Source organism: Mytilus galloprovincialis, chromosome 3 (assembly GCF_965363235.1).
Source record: "Mytilus galloprovincialis chromosome 3, xbMytGall1.hap1.1, whole genome shotgun sequence".
NCBI lineage: Eukaryota > Metazoa > Mollusca > Bivalvia > Mytilida > Mytilidae > Mytilus > Mytilus galloprovincialis.
In genome coordinates, this window is record NC_134840.1 from 43,668,425 (window position 1) to 43,675,349 (window position 6,925).

At 33.5% G+C, this 6,925-nt stretch overlaps 1 long non-coding RNA gene across 1 annotated transcript; it reads left to right on the top strand.

Moving 5' to 3' along the window:
- The first annotated feature begins 314 nt into the window (after positions 1 to 314).
- On the top strand, positions 315 to 2,855 carry LOC143066432 (uncharacterized). The gene is made up of 3 exons (XR_012975615.1): positions 315 to 895; positions 1,135 to 1,267; positions 2,406 to 2,855. It is a non-coding gene; the product is annotated as an uncharacterized LOC143066432 (long non-coding RNA).
- Positions 2,856 to 6,925: the final 4,070 nt, after the last annotated feature.

Consider the following 6,925-nt stretch of genomic DNA (forward strand, 5'->3'; position numbering starts at 1 on the left):
TATCTTCTCAAGACAGAAAGTGTTAAATTTTTGTTTTTATTTTTTTAAGTAAAATTGAGAATGGAAATGGGGAATGTGTCAAAGAGACAAAAAGCCGATTAAAGACTTCAAGTACAAGTAAGTTGAGTCGTGTGTTTAGACAAGTTTTGTAGATATGTACATGTAGTTACCCCGATAGTTTGAAAACATTGACTTGTCTGCATTCCCTTTGCATATGGCATTTGAATTGATTGTCAGTGATAATTATTGCAACACCATCAACATACATAATTCTTCATTCTAGTTAAATTTGTCGCTGAAAAGTCTTTTAAATAATTAAATTACCAGTATTCAGACACATATAACATTTAATCAATAGTATCATATCATTATGGCTTGTCCTCTTTCTGTATGTTCATAGTCCTTTTATTGATCTTTTTCAACGAATTATATATTTCTTGGTTAATGGTAATTGCCCTTATGGTTGATTCTTTAGATATTTGAAATGGTTGCAAATTTTGCATTGCATAAACATTATGCATCGTGCAACATGAGATGTATTCCTGTTCGTAACACCAATTATCGTCGCAATTTTTTTTTACATTTGAGAAATATTTGATCGCAAGCAAGCAAAACATACACTGTGATATTTATATCGCATGTTTATATGTTATCTGATTGTATTCTTGATATTTATGTACGCATATATGATTTAAACAGTTATAATTTCATGCTGTCTGAAGATTTTTCAACCATTTTTGCATTTTTATTTCAGGTGCTTTTACATGTTAAATGTTCTGTTGTCAAATCTTAATGAAATATGAAGAAGTACTGACTGTACATCTGTGCCATATGCTCTTATTCGGACAGGAACAGATTTTTAACTGCGAAGGACAAGGATAGAGTGAAGATGTCTGTAGGTTCTATATTTTCTGTCATTCTCAAATATAACTTTAAAGAACCCAAACATCACAAATAGTCTTTTTGTCAATTCCGTAATTTACCCTGTAATTAGAGACATACTTTTTTAGCTATCTTAATGAATTTATAAGATTGGAACATTAATCAATTATAACTTTCTAAGCAATACATATTTTTTTTTATCACTTCAAAGCTTTTGAATACATCATTCTGTACTTTGCTTGTATTTTTCAGGCGACACCTCTTTCTAAACATGTAACGAATATAATTTTCAATATAAAAAAAGTCAATTTGACAGACCCAAGATATTTCATTTACACCAAAACGGACACAGGGAAATCAGTATTTGAATCGGCAGCGTTTCCAGGTGAGACAAATTATTTTTCAACCATTTTCTTTTAATCAATTGAATTAATCATTCCCGCAATGAATTTCAATCGCCACTAAAAAAAGGAAATTGTTCGTTCAAAGAGAACTTTATATGTATTACTGAAATATCATTACACCAGTGTTTCGATATCACTAACTAGTCAAAACATTTACTAAATTTTATAATCGGTATAAGGAAATCATTCGTAAATATAACTCAACATACAGACATCTTATACGTTCAGGTATTTTACATCCAATCTTTTATGGTAATATTATTTACAAAGCACAAAGATATCAGTATTCACCTCAAAAGCTAACAAAACCTTTAAACAGACTTTTTAAGAAGGGATATAGTTACGATACTGTTGTCAGGTCATTATAAAGATTGCATATTTTGGCTTTAATATGAATCACTCGTAGGGTCTTTGCATCGGAATAAAACACATTTATTCTAAAACCAATTGTTTGCATGTCACGGGTTATGTTCTTATATATTTCATGATGGTATAATACTAAACCCCTAACAGAAGGAATTGTGCCTGATATTCATATGATGAAGACATAATCTTTCTATCAGTTTAATTGAGGTCTAGAGCTGGCATGTCAGTAACTGCTAGTAGTCTGTTGTTATTTATCGTTATTTTGTTTATTTTCTTTTGTTTCATATTCTGACATCGGACTCAGACTTCTCTTAAACTGAGTTTTACTGTGCGTTTGTTTTTTCAGCATTGGCTAGAGGTATAGTGGGAGCGTTGAGATCTAGAATTTTTTTTTTAACCCCGCCACAATTTTGCGCCTGTCCCATGTCAGGAGCCTCTGGCCTTTGTTAGTCTTGTATAATTTTTAATTTTAGTTTCTTGTGTATAATTCGGAGTCTAGTATGACATCAGTTATCACTGAACTAGTATACATATTTGTTTAGGGGCCAGCTTAAGGACGCCTCCAGGTGCGGGAGTTTCTCGCTGCATTGAAGACCCATTGCATTGGTGGCCTTCGGCTGTTGTCTGCTCTATTGTGGGGTTGTTGTTTCTTTAAAGTAATACACACAAGAGAAGTTATTTTAATAATAACGAAAACATAACTGTATGACATTCATATCAATTTTTGAACAAGAAATACTTTTTTCCATTTAGGTAGATTGTTAACTTGTGATGGTGAAAGAGTTTGTCTCAAGTCTTATAAAAGATTCGACAAATAAACATGACTGATGATGATTCTGATTTTGAGATAATTCGTTGTGAAAGAAACAAATGTAGATTTCCTGTAATAAATATCAAACATTCTATATACGAACTTATACAGATGAGATTGTTGTGATGTTATTTACGATGTTGCTATTTTTGACGTTATACTAATTTTGTTTTTAGAACTTTAAATATTTGAAACTATCCCGTCACATCGTCATTCAACTGCAATTATATGAGGTTGTATGTACATACTTTGTTATGAAGACACATATGTGTCAATAACCAGCCGGCGCATGCCCAAGTTGTAAAGGGGTTACTCCTTAATAAACTATATTATATATAATGATGTTGATGTAATTATATTCCACGCAACGAAGTTGCGGAGGGTATAATGTTTTTGACCCGTCCGTCCGTCCGTCCGTCAGTCCGTCAGTCCTGTTTTTCAAATGTGTACCTATAGTTTATATAAACTTTGGTAATAAAGATATATTAATATGAAATATGTTTTGAATTTCTTTCTCCTGGTTACAAGGAATGTTAATGCAGCAACCAGCAACAATTCAGAAAATATTTAGCAGAAACAGCTTTACCGTTATGTAGAATTTTACAAAAGTATGTGACGCTATCCATATAACGTTTTATTCTTGTATTACACATTATGGCTAGCTTATTACTGCATACAAGAGGCGCCATTGCTTAGTCTTAACACATGACAGAGGCAAACTACCTTTGATCTTACTGTGGCATAATCTGGATAATGCACGGGTCAGGTGTGCATTAACTACTTCATTTATTGCACAGGTCACGTGTACTTCATTTCTTGACAGATGTTTATTGTACAGTAATTTACGTTTGTTGATTCCATTGCTACTACAGATATTTGTTTTTTCTCCATTTTGTATGAAATATCAAGTGGATACATGTATCTATACTCGGACATAAAGATCAGTCACTTGATAAACATCAGAATAGAAAACATACAAAACAAGTGTAGTAGCATAACAATCAACAAAATAAAAATCCAAACAGGATAAAGAACACAATTTGTTATAATACTAAATTTTTTTTTCCATCAATATAAAATAACTGTCATTAAAAAAAATTAAAATAAATAATCATCAACATCTTCCTATTATAGTCTTGATATGTAAGTCAAAGGTTATCAGTGTCACAACCTGACACAGTGAAAACTAAAAAAAAAACGCTTTTTCATACATTTCTATGTACGGCTTTAACAACTTAAAATAGCGATTCAGTGTTAACAATTGAAAAAGAAATCTGTGAGGTTCACATCTTCGTTACAAAATTGAACACACAGTTTTGAAAAAGAGCTGTTACTTGGTAGTCCCCGATATTTTCCTTCTGGTTTTGAAACATTAAATGCATTTTCTGTATTTTCAATATTAACTTGTTCAGGTAGGATTGCACGAGTATCCGATTCTGTTAATGGTTTGGGATCCTCAAGTTTTATCTGCTTATTAGAAGGATTCAAAATGTTAGAGACATCTTTTAGCATAGAATCCGCAGGTCTTTTGTAGGTACGAACAGCCTTTTCACTCCCGTGACCTGTTCTATCCATTACCATCTGCTCACTGATTCCTGCTTGTTACAATCTAGTTGCAAGTGTTCTTTTTCCCGAGTGGTTACTAAAATCCCCCTTTAGTTCTCCCTTTTGACATATTGTCTTCATGAGTGACCCTAATCTATTAGCACCCAGTATGTGGTCAAACTTAACAGAACCATCTGATAAAACAGGTCTACGATAAAAAGGACTGCTAACAGATTTATCAATTTCATATATTGTATTCATATAAATCTGATACGATTCAAGTATCCGACAATCCTTCTCTAAATATTGTCTGACAGATATTGGTGCAATATAGCGATGGCGTAGCCCTCCATTATACGTTTTATTATCCTTACCCCGGAATTCAATATAGTTTCCGTTATCATCTTCTACTAACTGTATATGTGAAATTTGCAGATTACGGTGCTCGTCACGACCACGTAGACCAAAATATTTACAGTTGTAGAAAAAAAAACAGTATGCAATAGACTTTTGGATGAATGATTACCAAACACAGACTTGTTCCACAATATGTCTTCCTGTTCAACTGAAATCGGATCTGCTTGTTTAACATTTATACCATAATGTTAATTTTTTCATCTGTGCGTCAAGTATTTGTCTAAACCTCAGAAATCTGTTATCAGACTCGTTCAAAAGGTTAAGATTAGAAACACCTTGTGACCGAATTCCAGACCTCTTAGAAGTCCAGTTACAAGAAGATAAAGTGTTTTCGCTGGATATTTCTCTCCATTCTTTTTTCGAACTTCTAATGCAAATTTTCCTAAAATGCTGTTAATATCTTGAACAGACAAATCCTTCAGGTTTGGTATAATTAAACCACTACCAATTTTAGAATTCTTCCAGTCTTCATAGACATTAACTGCCCATTTTGTGGCTTTCTTTGTGTTTTTGTTCTCAGCATCTTCAATAAGTGTATCAATTTCATTGTCTGTCATTTCTGCAAACCTTGATTCGACTCCTTGTCCCTGTTCTTTAGGGTTTTCATCCTGAAATAAGATAATATCCCATAATTTAACACATGGCAGAGGCAAAATCCGGCAGTGGCAAATATTTCATGAATATTCCGGATGAGAACAATTAAACGATAAATCTAGTCGGAAGTTTCCGCAAATGATTATATCAAGGGTTAAAGTAGCGGATCCAGAACTTTTTTTTAAAGGGGGAGGGCTAACTGACCTAAAAGGGGGGGGGGCGCTCGTTATGTTCCAGTGATTCCCTATATAAGACACAAAATTTTCCCACAAAAGAGGGACCCGGGACCCCATCCCTTGGGTCCGTCTATTGGTCCACACCTCAAATTATGCAATAATTGGTCTGCGCGTGGCAGATAATTCTAAAACAAAGACTTACCTTGACGTTTTTTATCTTTCCGTTTTCCGAAGGAACTTGCAACCATAGATCTAAGTCTAGTTCTAGGTCAAATGAAACAGCTGAGGTGTCGATTAAATCTCCAGATGCATTCTCATCCATCACGTTATTAGGAAACTCTCCAAAAAAGTCCTCTATATTTACATTTCTCAGTTCCATTTCATTCTCCAATGTTTCTAATACTTGTGATAAAATCATGTCGTCCTCCGATAATTCACGATGAAATCCGTCCATTTCAGCTTCTTGTTGGGCGGATGTGATGTGATTTATCAGTATTTAGTTCTATTATAATCTTAAATCAATGCTAATTCTATCTTATTTTTGAGATATAGTTTTTCAAATGTGACGTCATTTTTGTGCTGTTTCAGAAATTCAAATGTGACGTAATTTTTGTGCCTTTTCACCACTTCGTATGTGACGTCATTTTTATGACTTTTTGCGTTGAGGCCTAGACTAAGTCGGGTGTGTCTATTTTCTGTGTTGGTCTTTGTATTATGTATTCGGGTTTTGTTTTCTGTAATTAGTTAAGACTTCAGTTTTATTATGTATATCTTTTATATTCATTTGATAAAATTTACTGTTTGCAATAGCATAAATTGTTCTAAATAATAAGGATGTTCTTATCACAAGCAGAAAACCCTAGCCGTATTTGGCACAACCTTTTTCAACTTTTAATCCTTAGTGCTGTACAACTTTGTACTTTTTTTGAATTTCGAACTTTTATATCTGGGCGTCACTGGTAAGTCTTGAGTGGACGAGGCGCGTTTTTGGCGTATTGAATTTTAAACCTGATGCCTTTTATTATCTATTATTCATGTGTTTCTTTGCCTAATATGTCTCCTATTTATTTGTATTGAAGTCCTGTAATATTATGTTGTCATTTTAATGTTATATTTAACATTGCCATTAAAGTGCGAGGTTTGGCATGCCACAAAACCACGTTCAACCCACCATTTTTTTCTTTAAAAATGTCCTGTACCAAGTCAGGAAAATGGCCATTGTTGTATCATAGTTCGTTTCTGTGTATGAACATTTTTACGTTGTGTTTCCGTTGTTCGTTTGTTTTCTCTTATATTTGAGTGTGAATTCACATTACTATAAGACTTGTCACGGTACTTTTCTATTCCAAATTCATGTATTTGGTTTTGATGTTTTATTTGTTATTCTCATCGGAGTTTGTCTAATGCTTAGTCCGTTTCTGTGTGTGTTACATTTTAATGTTGTGTCGTTGTTCTCCTTTTATATTTAATGCGTTTCCCTCAGTTTTAGTTTGTTACCCCGATTTTGTTTTTTGTCCATAGATTTATGAGTTTTGAACAGCGGTATACTACTGTTGCCTTTATTTTTGCGGGAAAACTGTTGTCGTCATGTGTTAAAACAGTTATTGACCAATCAAATCGGTATATGTAATTTAATTTGCACAGCACGAGATGACCCAAAAACCCGAACTCCTTCGTCGTTCGGCTTAAACAGGGTCACTCGAGCTGTGCAGATTTAATCCCATATACCT